The sequence below is a fragment of the Labrus mixtus genome, unplaced genomic scaffold, assembly GCF_963584025.1.
Source record: "Labrus mixtus unplaced genomic scaffold, fLabMix1.1 SCAFFOLD_28, whole genome shotgun sequence".
NCBI classification, from domain to species: domain Eukaryota; kingdom Metazoa; phylum Chordata; class Actinopteri; order Labriformes; family Labridae; genus Labrus; species Labrus mixtus.
The window spans coordinates 292105-308332 of NW_026870158.1; positions in this window are offsets into that span (position 1 = coordinate 292105).

Genomic DNA, 16228 nt, shown 5'->3' on the forward strand with positions numbered 1-16228 from the left:
TATTCATGAAGAAATTCGGCTTCAAAAAAGTTGAAAATTTTCATGAAGTATTTGGGCTTCAAAAAAGTTGAACATTTTCATGAAGAAATTCGGCTTCAAAAAAGTTTTCGCGAGGGGGGGGTGTTTCGTCTTTTTTCAACTATTTCGTAAGGGGGGGGTGTTTCGTCTTTTTTCAACTTTTTCGTAAGGGGGGGTGTTTCGTCTTTTTTCAACTTTTCGTAAGAGGGGGGTGTTTCGTCTTTTTTCAACTTTTTCGTGAGGGGGTGGGTCAATTGAAAATATTCATGAAGAAATTCGGCTTCAAAAAAGTTTTCGCAAGGGGGGGGTGTTTCGTCTTTTTTCAACTTTTTCGTAAGGGGGGGGTGTGTCGTCTTTTTTCAACTTTTTCGTTAGCGGGGGTGGGTCAATTGAAAATATTCATGAAGAAATTTGGCTTCAAAAAAGATGACAATTTTCATGAAGTATTTGGGCTTCAAAAAAGTTGAAAATTTTCATGAAGAAATTCGGCTTCAAAAAAGTTGAAAATTTTCATTAAGAAATTCGGCTTCAAAAAAGTTGAAAATTTTCATGAAGTATTTGTGCTTCAAAAAAGTTGAAAATATTCATGAAGAAATTCGGCTTCAAAACAGTTTTCGCAGGGGGGGGTGTTTCGTCTTTTTTCAACTTTTTCGTAAGGGGGGGGTGTTTCGTCTTTTTTCAACTTTTTCGTAAGAGGGGTGTGTTTCGTCTTTTTTCAACTTTTTCGTGAGGGGGTGGGTCAATTGAAAATATTCATGAAGAAATTCGGCTTCAAAAAAGTTTTCGCAAGGGGGGGGTGTTTCGTCTTTTTTCAACTTTTTCGTAAGGGGGGGGGTGTTTCGTCTTTTTTCTACTTTTTCGTAAGAGGGGGGAGTTTCGTCTTTTTTCAAATTTTTCGTGAGGGGGGTGGGTCAATTGAAAGTATTCATGAAGAAATTCGGCTTCAAAAAAGTTGAAAATTTTCATGAAGTATTTGGGCTTCAAAAAAGTTGAAAATTTTCATGAAGAAATTCGGCTTCAAAAAAGTTTTCGCGAGGGGGGGGTGTTTCGTCTTTTTTCAACTTTTTCGTAAGGGGGGGGTGTTTCGTCTTTTTTCAACTTTTTCGTAAGGGGGGGTGTTTCGTCTTTTTTCAACTTTTTCGTAAGAGGGGGGTGTTTCGTCTTTTTTCAACATTTTCGTGAGGGGGGGTGGGTCAATTGAAAATATTCATGAAGAAATTCGGCTTCAAAAAAGTTGAAAATTTTCATGAAGTATTTGGGCTTCAAAAAAGTTGAAAATTTTCATGAAGAAATTCGGCTTCAAAAAAGATGAATGTTTTCATGAAGTATTTGGGCTTCAAAAAAGTTGAAAATTTTCATGAAGTATTTGGGCTTCAAAAAAGTTGAAAATTTTCATGAAGTATTTGTGCTTCAAAAAAGTTGAAAATATTCATGAAGAAATTCGGCTTCAAATCAGTTGAAAATTTTCATGAAGAAATTCGGCTTCAAAAAAGTTTTCGCAAGGGGGGAGTGTTTCGTCTTTTTTCAACTTTTTCGTAAGGGGGGGTGTTTCGTCTTTTTTCAACTTTTCGTAAGAGGGGGGTGTTTCGTCTTTTTTCAACTTTTTCGTGAGGGGGTGGGTCAATTGAAAATATTCATGAAGAAATTCGGCTTCAAAAAAGTTTTCGCAAGGGGGGGGTGTTTCGTCTTTTTTCAACTTTTTCGTAAGGGGGGGGTGTGTCGTCTTTTTTCAACTTTTTCGTTAGCGGGGGTGGGTCAATTGAAAATATTCATGAAGAAATTTGGCTTCAAAAAAGATGACAATTTTCATGAAGTATTTGGGCTTCAAAAAAGTTGAAAATTTTCATGAAGAAATTCGGCTTCAAAAAAGTTGAAAATTTTCATTAAGAAATTCGGCTTCAAAAAAGTTGAAAATTTTCATGAAGTATTTGTGCTTCAAAAAAGTTGAAAATATTCATGAAGAAATTCGGCTTCAAAACAGTTTTCGCAGGGGGGGGTGTTTCGTCTTTTTTCAACTTTTTCGTAAGGGGGGGTGTTTCGTCTTTTTTCAACTTTTCGTAAGAGGGGGGTGTTTCGTCTTTTTTCAACTTTTTCGTGAGGGGGTGGGTCAATTGAAAATATTCATGAAGAAATTCGGCTTCAAAAAAGTTTTCGCAAGGGGGGGGTGTTTCGTCTTTTTTCAACTTTTTCGTAAGGGGGGGGTGTGTCGTCTTTTTTCAACTTTTTCGTTAGCGGGGGTGGGTCAATTGAAAATATTCATGAAGAAATTTGGCTTCAAAAAAGATGACAATTTTCATGAAGTATTTGGGCTTCAAAAAAGTTGAAAATTTTCATGAAGAAATTCGGCTTCAAAAAAGTTGAAAATTTTCATTAAGAAATTAGGCTTCAAAAAAGTTGAAAATTTTCATGAAGTATTTGTGCTTCAAAAAAGTTGAAAATATTCATGAAGAAATTCGGCTTCAAAACAGTTTTCGCAGGGGGGGGTGTTTCGTCTTTTTTCAACTTTTTCGTAAGGGGGGGTGTTTCGTCTTTTTTCAACTTTTCGTAAGAGGGGGGTGTTTCGTCTTTTTTCAACTTTTTCGTGAGGGGGTGGGTCAATTGAAAATATTCATGAAGAAATTCGGCTTCAAAAAAGTTTTCGCAAGGGGGGGGGGGTGTTTCGTCTTTTTTCAACTTTTTCGTAAGGGGGGGGTGTGTCGTCTTTTTTCAACTTTTTCGTTAGCGGGGGTGGGTCAATTGAAAATATTCATGAAGAAATTTGGCTTCAAAAAAGATGACAATTTTCATGAAGTATTTGGGCTTCAAAAAAGTTGAAAATTTTCATGAAGAAATTCGGCTTCAAAAAAGTTGAAAATTTTCATTAAGAAATTAGGCTTCAAAAAAGTTGAAAATTTTCATGAAGTATTTGTGCTTCAAAAAAGTTGAAAATATTCATGAAGAAATTCGGCTTCAAAAAAGTTTTCGCAAGGGGGGGGGGGTGTTTCGTCTTTTTTCAACTTTTTCGTAAGGGGGGGGTGTGTCGTCTTTTTTCAACTTTTTCGTTAGCGGGGGTGGGTCAATTGAAAATATTCATGAAGAAATTTGGCTTCAAAAAAGATGACAATTTTCATGAAGTATTTGGGCTTCAAAATAGTTTAAAATTTTCATGAAGAAATTCGGCTTCAAAAAAGTTGAAAATTTTCATGAAGTATTTGGGCTTGAAAATTTTTTTAAATTTTCATGAAGAAATTCGGCTTCAAAAAAGTTTAAAATTTTCATGAAGAAATTCGGCTTCAAAACAGTTGAAAATTTTCATGAAGTATTTGGGCTTCAAAAAAGTTGAAAATTTTCATGAAGAAATTCGGCTTCAAAAAAGTTTTCGCAAGGGGGGGGTGTTTCGTCTTTTTTCTACTTTTTCGTAAGGGGGGGGTGTTTCGTCTTTTTTCAACTTTTTCGTAAGAGGGGTGTGTTATGTCTTTTTTCAACTTTTTCGTGAGGGGGTGGGTCAATTGAAAATATTCATGAAGAAATTCGGCTTCAAAAAAGTTTTCGCAAGGGGGGGGGTGTTTAGTCTTTTTTCAACTTTTTCGTAAGGGGGGGGTGTTTCGTCTTTTTTCAACTTTTTCGTTAGCGGGGGTGGGTCAATTGAAAATATTCATGAAGAAATTTGGCTTCTAAAAAGATGAAAATTTTCATGAAGTATTTGGGCTTCAAAAAAGTTGAAAATTTTCATGAAGAAATTCGGCTTCAAAAAAGTTTTCGCAAGGGGGGGGTGTTTCGTCTTTTTTCAACTTTTTCGTAAGGGTTGTATCGTCTTTTTTCAACTTTTTCGTAAGAGGGGGGTATTTCGTCTTTTTTCAACTTTTTCGTGAGGGGGGTGGGTCAATTGAAAGTATTCATGAAGAAATTCGGCTTCAAAACAGTTGAAAATTTTCATGAAGTGTTTGGGCTTCAAAAATGTTTTAAATTTTCATGAAGAAATTCGGCTTCAAAAAAGTTTAAAATTTTCATGAAGAAATTCGGCTTCAAAAAAGTTTTCGCAAGGGGGGGTGTTTCGTCTTTTTTCAACTTTTTCTTGAGGGGGGGTGTTTCCTCTTTTTTCAACTTTTTCATATGGGGGGGTTGGTCAATTGAAATTTTTCATGAAGTATTTGGGCTTCAAAAAAGTTGAAAATTTTCATGAGGGGGGGTGGGTCAATTGAAAATATTCATGAAGAAATTCGGCTTCAAAAAAGTTGAACATTTTCATGAAGTATTTGGGCTTCAAAAAAGTTGAAAATTTTCATGAAGAAATTCGGCTTCAAAAAAGTTGAAAATTTTCATGAAGTATTTGGGCTTCAAAAAAGTTGAAAATTTTCATTAAGAAATTCGGCTTCAAAAAAGTTTAAAATTTTCATGAAGAAATTCGGCTTCAAAAAAGTTGAAAATTTTCATGAAGTATTTGGGCTTGAAATTTTTTTTAAATTTTCATGAAGAAATTCAGCTTCAAAAAAGTTGAAAATTTTCATGAAGAAATTCGGCTTCAAAAAAGTTGAAAATTTTCATGAAGTATTTGGGCTTCAAAAAAGTTGAAAATTTTCATTAAGAAATTCGGCTTCAAAAAAGTTGAAAATTTTCATGAAGAAATTCGGCTTCAAAAAAGTTGAAAATGTTCATGAAGTATTTGGGCTTGAAATTTTTTTTAAATTTTCATGAAGAAATTCGGCTTCAAAAAAGTTTAAAATTTTCATGAAGAAATTAGGCTTCAAAACAGTTGAAAATTTTCATGAAGTATTTGGGCTTCAAAAAAGTTGAAAATTTTCATGAAGAAATTCGGCTTCAAAAAAGTTTTCGCAAGGGGGGGGTATTTCGTCTTTTTTCAACTTTTTCGTAAGGGGGGGGTGTTTCGTCTTTTTTCAACTTTTTCGTAAGAGGGGTGTGTTTCGTCTTTTTTCAACTTTTTGGTGAGGGGGTGGGTCAATTGAAAATATTCATGAAGAAATTCGGCTTCAAAAAAGTTTTCGCAAGGGGGGGGTGTTTCGTCTTTTTTCAACTTTTTCGTAAGGGGGGGGTGTTTCGTCTTTTTTCAACTTTTTCGTTAGCGGGGGTGGGTCAATTGAAAATATTCATGAAGAAATTTGGCTTCAAAAAAGATGAAAATTTTCATGAAGTATTTGGGCTTCAAAAAAGTTGAAAATTTTCATGAAGAAATTCGGCTTCAAAAAAGTTGAACGTTTTCATGAAGTATTTGGGCTTCAAAAAAGTTGAAAATTTTCATGAAATATTTGGGCTTCAAAAAAGTTGAAAATATTCATGAAGAAATTCGGCTTCAAAAAAGTTGAAAATTTTCATGAAGTATTTGGGCTTCAAAATTTTTTAAAATTTTCATGAAGAAATTCGGCTTCAAAAAAGTTGAAAATTTTCATGAAGTATTTCGGCTTCAAAAAAGTTGAAAATTTTCATGAAGTATTTGGGCTTCAAAAAAGTTGAAAATATTCATGAAGAAATTTGGCTTCAAAACAGTTGAAAATTTTCATGAAGAAATTCGGCTTCAAAAAAGTTTTCGCAAGGGAGGGGTGTTTCGTCTTTTTTCAACTTTTTCGTAAGGGGGGGGGTGTTTCGTCTTTTTTCAACTTTTTCGTAAGAGGGGGGTGTTTCGTCTTTTTTCAACTTTTTCGTGAGGGGGGTGGGTCAATTGAAAGTATTCATGAAGAAATTCGGCTTCAAAAAAGTTGAAAATTTTCATGAAGTATTTGGGCTTGAAATTTTTTTTAAATTTTCATGAAGAAATTCGGCTTCAAAAAAGTTGAAAATTTTCATGAAGTATTTGGGCTTCAAAAAAGTTGAAAATTTTCATTAAGAAATTCGGCTTCAAAAAAGTTGAAAATTTTCATGAAGAAATTCGGCTTCAAAAAAGTTGAAAATTTTCATGAAGTATTTGGGCTTGAAAATTTTTTTAAATTTTCATGAAGAAATTCGGCTTCAAAAAAGTTTAAAATTTTCATGAAGAAATTCGGCTTCAAAACAGTTGAAAATTTTCATGAAGTATTTGGGCTTCAAAAAAGTTGAAAATTTTCATGAAGAAATTCGGCTTCAAAACAGTTGAAAATTTTCATGAAGAAATTCGGCTTCAAAAAAGTTTTCGCGAGGGGGGGGTGTTTCGTCTTTTTTCAACTTTTTCGTAAGGGGGGGTGTTTCGTCTTTTTTCAACTTTTTCGTAAGAGGGGTGTGTTTCGTCTTTTTTCAACTTTTTCGTAAGGGGGGGGTGTTTCGTCTTTTTTCAACTTTTTCGTAAGGGTGGAGTGTCGTCTTTTTTCAACTTTTTCGTGAGGGGGGTGGGTCAATTGAAAGTATTCATGAAGAAATTCGGCTTCAAAAAAGTTGAAAATTTTCATGAAGTATTTGGGCTTCAAAAAAGTTTAAAATTTTCATGAAGAAATTCGGCTTCAAAAAAGATGAACGTTTTCATGAAGTATTTGGGCTTCAAAAAAGTTGAAAATTTTCATGAAGTATTTGAGCTTCAAAAAAGTTGAAAATTTTCATGAAGTATTTGGGCTTCAAAAAAGTTGAAAATATTCATGAAGAAATTTGGCTTCAAAACAGTTGAAAATTTTCATGAAGAAATTCGGCTTCAAAAAAGTTTTCGCAAGGGGGGGGTGTTTCGTCTTTTTTCAACTTTTTCGTAAGGGGGGGGTGTTTCGTCTTTTTTCAACTTTTTCGTAAGAGGGGGGAGTTTCGTCTTTTTTCAACTTTTTCGTGAGGGGGGTGGGTCAATTGAAAGTATTCATGAAGAAATTCGGCTTCAAAAAAGTTGAAAATTTTCATGAAGTATTTGGGCTTCAAAAAAGTTGAACATTTTCATGAAGAAATTCGGCTTCAAAAAAGTTTTCGCGAGGGGGGGGTGTTTCGTCTTTTTTCAACTATTTCGTAAGGGGGGGGTGTTTCGTCTTTTTTCAACTTTTTCGTAAGGGGGGGTGTTTCGTCTTTTTTCAACTTTTCGTAAGAGGGGGGTGTTTCGTCTTTTTTCAACTTTTTCGTGAGGGGGGGTGGGTCAATTGAAAATATTCATGAAGAAATTCGGCTTCCAAAAAGTTGAACATTTTCATGAAGTATTTGGGCTTCAAAAAAGTTGAAAATTTTCATGAAGAAATTCGGCTTCAAAAAAGTTGAAAATTTTCATGAAGTATTTGGGCTTCAAAAAAGTTGAAAATTTTCATTAAGAAATTCGGCTTCAAAAAAGTTTAAAATTTTCATGAAGAAATTCGGCTTCAAAAAAGTTGAAAATTTTCATGAAGTATTTGGGCTTGAAATTTTTTTTAAATTTTCATGAAGAAATTCAGCTTCAAAAAAGTTGAAAATTTTCATGAAGTATTTGGGCTTCAAAAAAGTTGAAAATTTTCATGAAGAAATTCGGCTTCAAAACAGTTGAAAATTTTCATGAAGAAATTCGGCTTCAAAAAAGTTTTCGCGAGGGGGGGGTGTTTCGTCTTTTTTCAACTTTTTCGTAAGGGGGGGTGTTTCGTCTTTTTTCAACTTTTTCGTAAGAGGGGTGTGTTTCGTCTTTTTTCAACTTTTTCGTAAGGGGGGGGTGTTTCGTCTTTTTTCAACTTTTTCGTAAGGGTGGAGTGTCGTCTTTTTTCAACTTTTTCGTGAGGGGGGTGGGTCAATTGAAAGTATTCATGAAGAAATTCGGCTTCAAAAAAGTTGAAAATTTTCATGAAGTATTTGGGCTTCAAAAAAGTTTAAAATTTTCATGAAGAAATTCGGCTTCAAAAAAGATGAACGTTTTCATGAAGTATTTGGGCTTCAAAAAAGTTGAAAATTTTCATGAAGTATTTGAGCTTCAAAAAAGTTGAAAATTTTCATGAAGTATTTGGGCTTCAAAAAAGTTGAAAATATTCATGAAGAAATTTGGCTTCAAAACAGTTGAAAATTTTCATGAAGAAATTCGGCTTCAAAAAAGTTTTCGCAAGGGGGGGGTGTTTCGTCTTTTTTCAACTTTTTCGTAAGGGGGGGGTGTTTCGTCTTTTTTCAACTTTTTCGTAAGAGGGGGGAGTTTCGTCTTTTTTCAACTTTTTCGTGAGGGGGGTGGGTCAATTGAAAGTATTCATGAAGAAATTCGGCTTCAAAAAAGTTGAAAATTTTCATGAAGTATTTGGGCTTCAAAAAAGTTGAACATTTTCATGAAGAAATTCGGCTTCAAAAAAGTTTTCGCGAGGGGGGGGTGTTTCGTCTTTTTTCAACTATTTCGTAAGGGGGGGGTGTTTCGTCTTTTTTCAACTTTTTCGTAAGGGGGGGTGTTTCGTCTTTTTTCAACTTTTCGTAAGAGGGGGGTGTTTCGTCTTTTTTCAACTTTTTCGTGAGGGGGGGTGGGTCAATTGAAAATATTCATGAAGAAATTCGGCTTCCAAAAAGTTGAACATTTTCATGAAGTATTTGGGCTTCAAAAAAGTTGAAAATTTTCATGAAGAAATTCGGCTTCAAAAAAGTTGAAAATTTTCATGAAGTATTTGGGCTTCAAAAAAGTTGAAAATTTTCATTAAGAAATTCGGCTTCAAAAAAGTTTAAAATTTTCATGAAGAAATTCGGCTTCAAAAAAGTTGAAAATTTTCATGAAGTATTTGGGCTTGAAATTTTTTTTAAATTTTCATGAAGAAATTCAGCTTCAAAAAAGTTGAAAATTTTCATGAAGAAATTCGGCTTCAAAAAAGTTGAAAATTTTCATGAAGTATTTGGGCTTCAAAAAAGTTGAAAATTTTCATTAAGAAATTCGGCTTCAAAAAAGTTGAAAATTTTAATGAAGAAATTCGGCTTCAAAAAAGTTGAAAATTTTCATGAAGTTTTTGGGCTTGAAATTTTTTTTAAATTTTCATGAAGAAATTCGGCTTCAAAAAAGTTTAAAATTTTCATGAAGAAATTCGGCTTCAAAAAAGATGAAAATTTTCATGAAGCATTTGGGCTTCGAAAAAGTTGAAAATTTTAATGAAGAAATTCGTCTTCAAAAAAGTTTTCGCAAGGGGGGGTGTTTCGTCTTTTTTCAACTTTTTCGTAAGGGGGGGTGTTTCCTCTTTTTTCAACTTTTTCATATGGGGGGGTTGGTCAATTGAAATTTTTCATGAAGTATTTGGGCTTCAATAAAGTTGAAAATTTTCATGAAGTATTTGGGCTTCAAAAAAGTTGAAAATTTTCATGAAGAAATTCGGCTTCAAAAAAGTTGAACGTTTTCATGAAGTATTTGGGCTTCAAAAAAGTTGAAAATTTTCATGAAGTATTTGGGCTTCAAAAAAGTTGAAAATATTCATGAAGAAATTCGGCTTCAAAAAAGTTGAAAATTTTCATGGAGTATTTGGGCTTCAAAATTTTTTTAAATTTTCATGAAGAAATTCGGCTTCAAAAAAGTTGAAATATTTCATGAAGTATTTGGGCTTCAAAAAAGTTGAAAATTTTCATGAAGTATTTGGGCTTCAAAAAAGTTGAAAATATTCATGAAGAAATTTGGCTTCAAAACAGTTGAAAATTTTCATGAAGAAATTCGGCTTCAAAAAAGTTTTCGCAAGGGGGGGGTGTTTCGTCTTTTTTCAACTTTTTCGTAAGGGGGTGGTGTTTCGTCTTTTTTCAACTTTTTCGTAAGAGGGGGGTGTTTCGTCTTTTTTCAACATTTTCGTGAGGGGGGTGGGTCAATTGAAAGGATTCATGAAGAAATTCGGCTTCAAAAAAGTTGAAAATTTTCATGAAGTATTTGGGCTTCAAAAAAGTTGAAAATTTTCATGAAGAAATTGGGCTTCAAAAAAGTTGAAAATATTCATGAAGAAATTTGGCTTCAAAACAGTTGAAAATTTTCATGAAGAAATTCGGCTTCAAAAAAGTTTTCGCAAGGGGGGGGTGTTTCGACTTTTTTCAACTTTTTCGTAAGGGGGTGGTGTTTCGTCTTTTTTCAACTTTTTCGTAAGAGGGGGGTGTTTCGTCTTTTTTCCATTTTTTCGTGAGGGGGGTGGGTCAATTGAAAGTATTCATGAAGAAATTCGGCTTCAAAAAAGTTGAACATTTTCATGAAGTATTTGGGATTCAAAAAAGTTGAAAATTTTCATGAAGAAATTCGGCTTCAAAAAAGTTTTCGCGAGGGGGGGGTGTTTCGTCTTTTTTCAACTTTTTCGTAAGGGGGGGTGTTTCCTCTTTTTTCAACTTTTTCATATGGGGGGGTTGGTCAATTGAAATTTTTCATGAAGTATTTGGGCTTCAAAAAAGTTGAAAATTTTCATGAAGTATTTGGGCTTCAAAAAAGTTGAAAATATTCATGAAGAAATTCGGCTTCAAAAAAGTTGAAAATTTTCATGAAGTATTTGGGCTTCAAAATTTTTTTTTAATTTTCATGAAGAAATTCGGCTTCAAAAAAGTTGAAAATTTTCATGAAGTATTTGGGCTTCAAAAAAGTTGAAAATTTTCATGAAGAAATTCGGCTTCAAAAAAGTTTTCGCAAGGGGGGGGTGTTTCGTCTTTTTTCAACTTTTTCGTGAGGGGGGGTGTTTCGTCTTTTTTCAACTTTTTCGTAAGAGGGGGGAGTTTCGTCTTTTTTCAACTTTTTCGTGAGGGGGGTGGGTCAATTGAAAGTATTCATGAAGAAATTCGGCTTCAAAAAAGTTGAAAATTTTCATGAAGTATTTGGGCTTCAAAAATGTTTTAAATTTTCATGAAGAAATTCGGCTTCAAAAAAGTTGAAAATATTCATGAAGAAATTCGGCTTCAAAAAAGTTGAAAATTTTCATGAAGTATTTGGGTTTGAATTTTTTTTTAAATTTTCATGAAGAATTTCGGCTTCAAAAAAGTTTAAAATTTTCATGAAGAAATTCGGCTTCAAAAAAGTTGAAAATTTTCATGAAGTATTTGGGCTTCAAAAAAGTTGAAAATTTTCATGAAGTATTTGGGCTTCAAAAAAGTTGAAAATTTTCATGAAGAAATTCGGCTTCAAAAAAGTTGAACGTTTTCATGAAGTATTTGGGCTTCAAAAAAGTTGAAAATTTTCATGAAGTATTTGGGCTTCAAAAAAGTTGAAAATATTCATGAAGAAATTCGGCTTCAAAAAAGTTGAAAATTTTCATGGAGTATTTGGGCTTCAAAATTTTTTTAAATTTTCATGAAGAAATTCGGCTTCAAAAAAGTTGAAATATTTCATGAAGTATTTGGGCTTCAAAAAAGTTGAAAATTTTCATGAAGTATTTGGGCTTCAAAAAAGTTGAAAATATTCATGAAGAAATTTGGCTTCAAAACAGTTGAAAATTTTCATGAAGAAATTCGGCTTCAAAAAAGTTTTCGCAAGGGGGGGGTGTTTCGTCTTTTTTCAACTTTTTCGTAAGGGGGTGGTGTTTCGTCTTTTTTCAACTTTTTCGTAAGAGGGGGGTGTTTCGTCTTTTTTCAACATTTTCGTGAGGGGGGTGGGTCAATTGAAAGGATTCATGAAGAAATTCGGCTTCAAAAAAGTTGAAAATTTTCATGAAGTATTTGGGCTTCAAAAAAGTTGAAAATTTTCATGAAGAAATTGGGCTTCAAAAAAGTTGAAAATATTCATGAAGAAATTTGGCTTCAAAACAGTTGAAAATTTTCATGAAGAAATTCGGCTTCAAAAAAGTTTTCGCAAGGGGGGGGTGTTTCGACTTTTTTCAACTTTTTCGTAAGGGGGTGGTGTTTCGTCTTTTTTCAACTTTTTCGTAAGAGGGGGGTGTTTCGTCTTTTTTCAACTTTTTCGTGAGGGGGGTGGGTCAATTGAAAGTATTCATGAAGAAATTCGGCTTCAAAAAAGTTGAACATTTTCATGAAGTATTTGGGATTCAAAAAAGTTGAAAATTTTCATGAAGAAATTCGGCTTCAAAAAAGTTTTCGCGAGGGGGGGGTGTTTCGTCTTTTTTCAACTTTTTCGTAAGGGGGGGTGTTTCCTCTTTTTTCAACTTTTTCATATGGGGGGGTTGGTCAATTGAAATTTTTCATGAAGTATTTGGGCTTCAAAAAAGTTGAAAATTTTCATGAAGTATTTGGGCTTCAAAAAAGTTGAAAATATTCATGAAGAAATTCGGCTTCAAAAAAGTTGAAAATTTTCATGAAGTATTTGGGCTTCAAAATTTTTTTTTAATTTTCATGAAGAAATTCGGCTTCAAAAAAGTTGAAAATTTTCATGAAGTATTTGGGCTTCAAAAAAGTTGAAAATTTTCATGAAGAAATTCGGCTTCAAAAAAGTTTTCGCAAGGGGGGGGTGTTTCGTCTTTTTTCAACTTTTTCGTAAGGGGGGGTGTTTCGTCTTTTTTCAACTTTTTCGTAAGAGGGGGGAGTTTCGTCTTTTTTCAACTTTTTCGTGAGGGGGGTGGGTCAATTGAAAGTATTCATGAAGAAATTCGGCTTCAAAAAAGTTGAAAATTTTCATGAAGTATTTGGGCTTCAAAAATGTTTTAAATTTTCATGAAGAAATTCGGCTTCAAAAAAGTTGAAAATATTCATGAAGAAATTCGGCTTCAAAAAAGTTGAAAATTTTCATGAAGTATTTGGGTTTGAATTTTTTTTTAAATTTTCATGAAGAATTTCGGCTTCAAAAAAGTTTAAAATTTTCATGAAGAAATTCGGCTTCAAAAAAGTTGAAAATTTTCATGAAGTATTTGGGCTTCAAAAAAGTTGAAAATTTTCATGAAGTATTTGGGCTTCAAAAAAGTTGAAAATTTTCATGAAGAAATTCGGCTTCAAAAAAGTTGAAAATTTTCATGAAGTATTTGGGCTTCAAAAAAGTTGAAAATTTTCATGAAGAAATTCGGCTTCAAAAAAGTTTTCGCAAGGGGGGGGTGTTTCGTCTTTTTTCAACTTTTTCGTAAGAGGGGGGTGTTTCGTCTTTTTTCAACTTTTTCGTGAGGGGGGGTGGGTCAATTGAAAATATTCATGAAGAAATTCGGCTTCAAAAAAGTTGAAAATTTTCATGAAGTATTTGGGCTTCAAAAAAGTTTAAAGTTTTCATGAAGAAATTCGGCTTCAAAAAGGTTGAAAATATTCATGAAGAAATTCGGCTTCAAAAAAGTTTAAAATTTTCATGAAGAAATTCGGCTTCAAAAAGGTTGAAAATTTTCATGAATTATTTGGGCTTCAAAAAAGTTGAAAATATTCATGAAGAAATTCGGCTTCAAAAAAGTTGAAAATTTTCATGAAGTATTTGGGTTTGAATTTTTTTTTAAATTTTCATGAAGAATTTCGGCTTCAAAAAGGTTGAAAATATTCATGAAGAAATTCGGCTTCAAAAAAGTTTAAAATTTTCATGAAGAAATTCGGCTTCAAAAAGGTTGAAAATTTTCATGAATTATTTGGGCTTCAAAAAAGTTGAAAATTTTCATTAAGAAATTCGGCTTCAAAAAAGTTTTCGCAAGGGGGGGGTGTTTCGTCTTTTTTCAACTTTTTCGTAAGAGGGGGGTGTTTCGTCTTTTTTCAACTTTTTCGTGAGGGGGGGTGGGTCAATTGAAAATATTCATGAAGAAATTCGGCTTCAAAAAAGTTGAAAATTTTCATGAAGTATTTGGACTTCAAAAAAGTTTAAAATTTTCATGAAGAAATTCGGCTTCAAAAAGGTTGAAAATATTCATGAAGAAATTCGGCTTCAAAAAAGATTAAAATTTTCATGAAGTATTTAGGCTTCAAAAAAGTTGAAATTTTTCATGAAGAAATTCGGCTTCAAAAAGGTTGAAAATTTTCATGAAGACATTCGGCTTCAAAAAAGTTTAACATTTTCATGAAGTATTGAGGCTTCAAAAAAGTTTAAAATTTTCATGAAGAAATTCGGCTTCAAAAAAGTTTTCGTAACTGGGAGGTGTTTCGTCTTTTTTCAACTTTTTCGTGAGGGGGGGTGTTTCGTCTTTTTTCAACTTTTTCGTAAGGGGGGGTGTTTCGTCTTTTTTCAACTTTTTCGTAAGGGGGGGGTGTTTCGTCTTTTTTCAACTTTTTCGTGAGGGGGGTGGGTCAATTGAAAATATTCATGAAGAAATTCAGCTTCAAAAAAGTTGAAAATTTTCATGAAGTAATTCGGCTTCAAAAAAGTTTTCGCAAGGGGGGGGTGTTTCGTCTTTTTTCAACTTTTTCGTAAGAGGGGGGTGTTTCGTCTTTTTTCAACTTTTTCGTGAGGGGGGTGGGTCAATTGAAAATATTCATGAAGAAATTCGGCTTCAAAAAAGTTGAAAATTTTCATGAAGTATTTGGGCTTCAAAAAAGTTGAAAATTTTCATGAAGAAATTCGGCTTCAAAAAGGTTGAAAATTTTCATGAATTATTTGGGCTTCAAAAAAGTTGAAAATATTCATGAAGAAATTCGGCTTCAAAAAAGTTGAAAATTTTCATGAAGTATTTGGGTTTGAATTTTTTTTTAAATTTTCATGAAGAATTTCGGCTTCAAAAAGGTTGAAAATATTCATGAAGAAATTCGGCTTCAAAAAAGTTTAAAATTTTCATGAAGAAATTCGGCTTCAAAAAGGTTGAAAATTTTCATGAATTATTTGGGCTTCAAAAAAGTTGAAAATTTTCATTAAGAAATTCGGCTTCAAAAAAGTTTTCGCAAGGGGGGGGTGTTTCGTCTTTTTTCAACTTTTTCGTAAGAGGGGGGTGTTTCGTCTTTTTTCAACTTTTTCGTGAGGGGGGGTGGGTCAATTGAAAATATTCATGAAGAAATTCGGCTTCAAAAAAGTTGAAAATTTTCATGAAGTATTTGGACTTCAAAAAAGTTTAAAATTTTCATGAAGAAATTCGGCTTCAAAAAGGTTGAAAATATTCATGAAGAAATTCGGCTTCAAAAAAGATTAAAATTTTCATGAAGTATTTAGGCTTCAAAAAAGTTGAAATTTTTCATGAAGAAATTCGGCTTCAAAAAGGTTGAAAATATTCATGAAGACATTCGGCTTCAAAAAAGTTTAACATTTTCATGAAGTATTGAGGCTTCAAAAAAGTTTAAAATTTTCATGAAGAAATTCGGCTTCAAAAAAGTTTTCGTAACTGGGAGGTGTTTCGTCTTTTTTCAACTTTTTCGTGAGGGGGGGTGTTTCGTCTTTTTTCAACTTTTTCGTAAGGGGGGGTGTTTCGTCTTTTTTCAACTTTTTCGTAAGGGGGGGGTGTTTCGTCTTTTTTCAACTTTTTCGTGAGGGGGGTGGGTCAATTGAAAATATTCATGAAGAAATTCGGCTTCAAAAAAGTTGAAAATTTTCATGAAGTATTTGGGCTTCAAAAAAGTTGAAAATTTTCATGAAGAAATTCGGCTTCAAAAAAGTTTTCGCAAGGGGGGTGTGTTTCGTATTTTTTCAACTTTTTCCTAAGGGGGGGGTGTTTCGTCTTTTTTCAACTTTTTTGTGAGGGGGGGGTGTTTCGTCTTTTTTCAACTTTTTCGTAAGAGGGGGGTGTTTCGTCTTTTTTCAACTTTTTCGTGAGGGGGGTGGGTCAATTGAAAATATTCATGAAGAAATTCGGCTTCAAAAAGGTTGAAAATATTCATGAAGACATTCGGCTTCAAAAAAGTTTAACATTTTCATGAAGTATTGAGGCTTCAAAAAAGTTTAAAATTTTCATGAAGAAATTCGGCTTCAAAAAAGTTTTCGTAACTGGGAGGTGTTTCGTCTTTTTTCAACTTTTTCGTGAGGGGGGGTGTTTCGTCTTTTTTCAACTTTTTCGTAAGGGGGGGTGTTTCGTCTTTTTTCAACTTTTTCGTAAGGGGGGGGTGTTTCGTCTTTTTTCAACTTTTTCGTGAGGGGGGTGGGTCAATTGAAAATATTCATGAAGAAATTCGGCTTCAAAAAAGTTGAAAATTTTCATGAAGTATTTGGGCTTCAAAAAAGTTGAAAATTTTCATGAAGAAATTCGGCTTCAAAAAAGTTTTCGCAAGGGGGGTGTGTTTCGTATTTTTTCAACTTTTTCCTAAGGGGGGGGTGTTTCGTCTTTTTTCAACTTTTTTGTGAGGGGGGGGTGTTTCGTCTTTTTTCAACTTTTTCGTAAGAGGGGGGTGTTTCGTCTTTTTTCAACTTTTTCGTGAGGGGGGTGGGTCAATTGAAAATATTCATGAAGAAATTCGGCTTCAAAAAAGTTTAACATTTTCATGAAGTATTGAGGCTTCAAAAAAGTTTAAAATTTTCATGAAGAAATTCGGCTTCAAAAAAGTTTTCGTAACTGGGAGGTGTTTCGTCTTTTTTCAACTTTTTCGTGAGGGGGGGTGTTTCGTCTTTTTTCAACTTTTTCGTAAGGGGGGGTGTTTCGTCTTT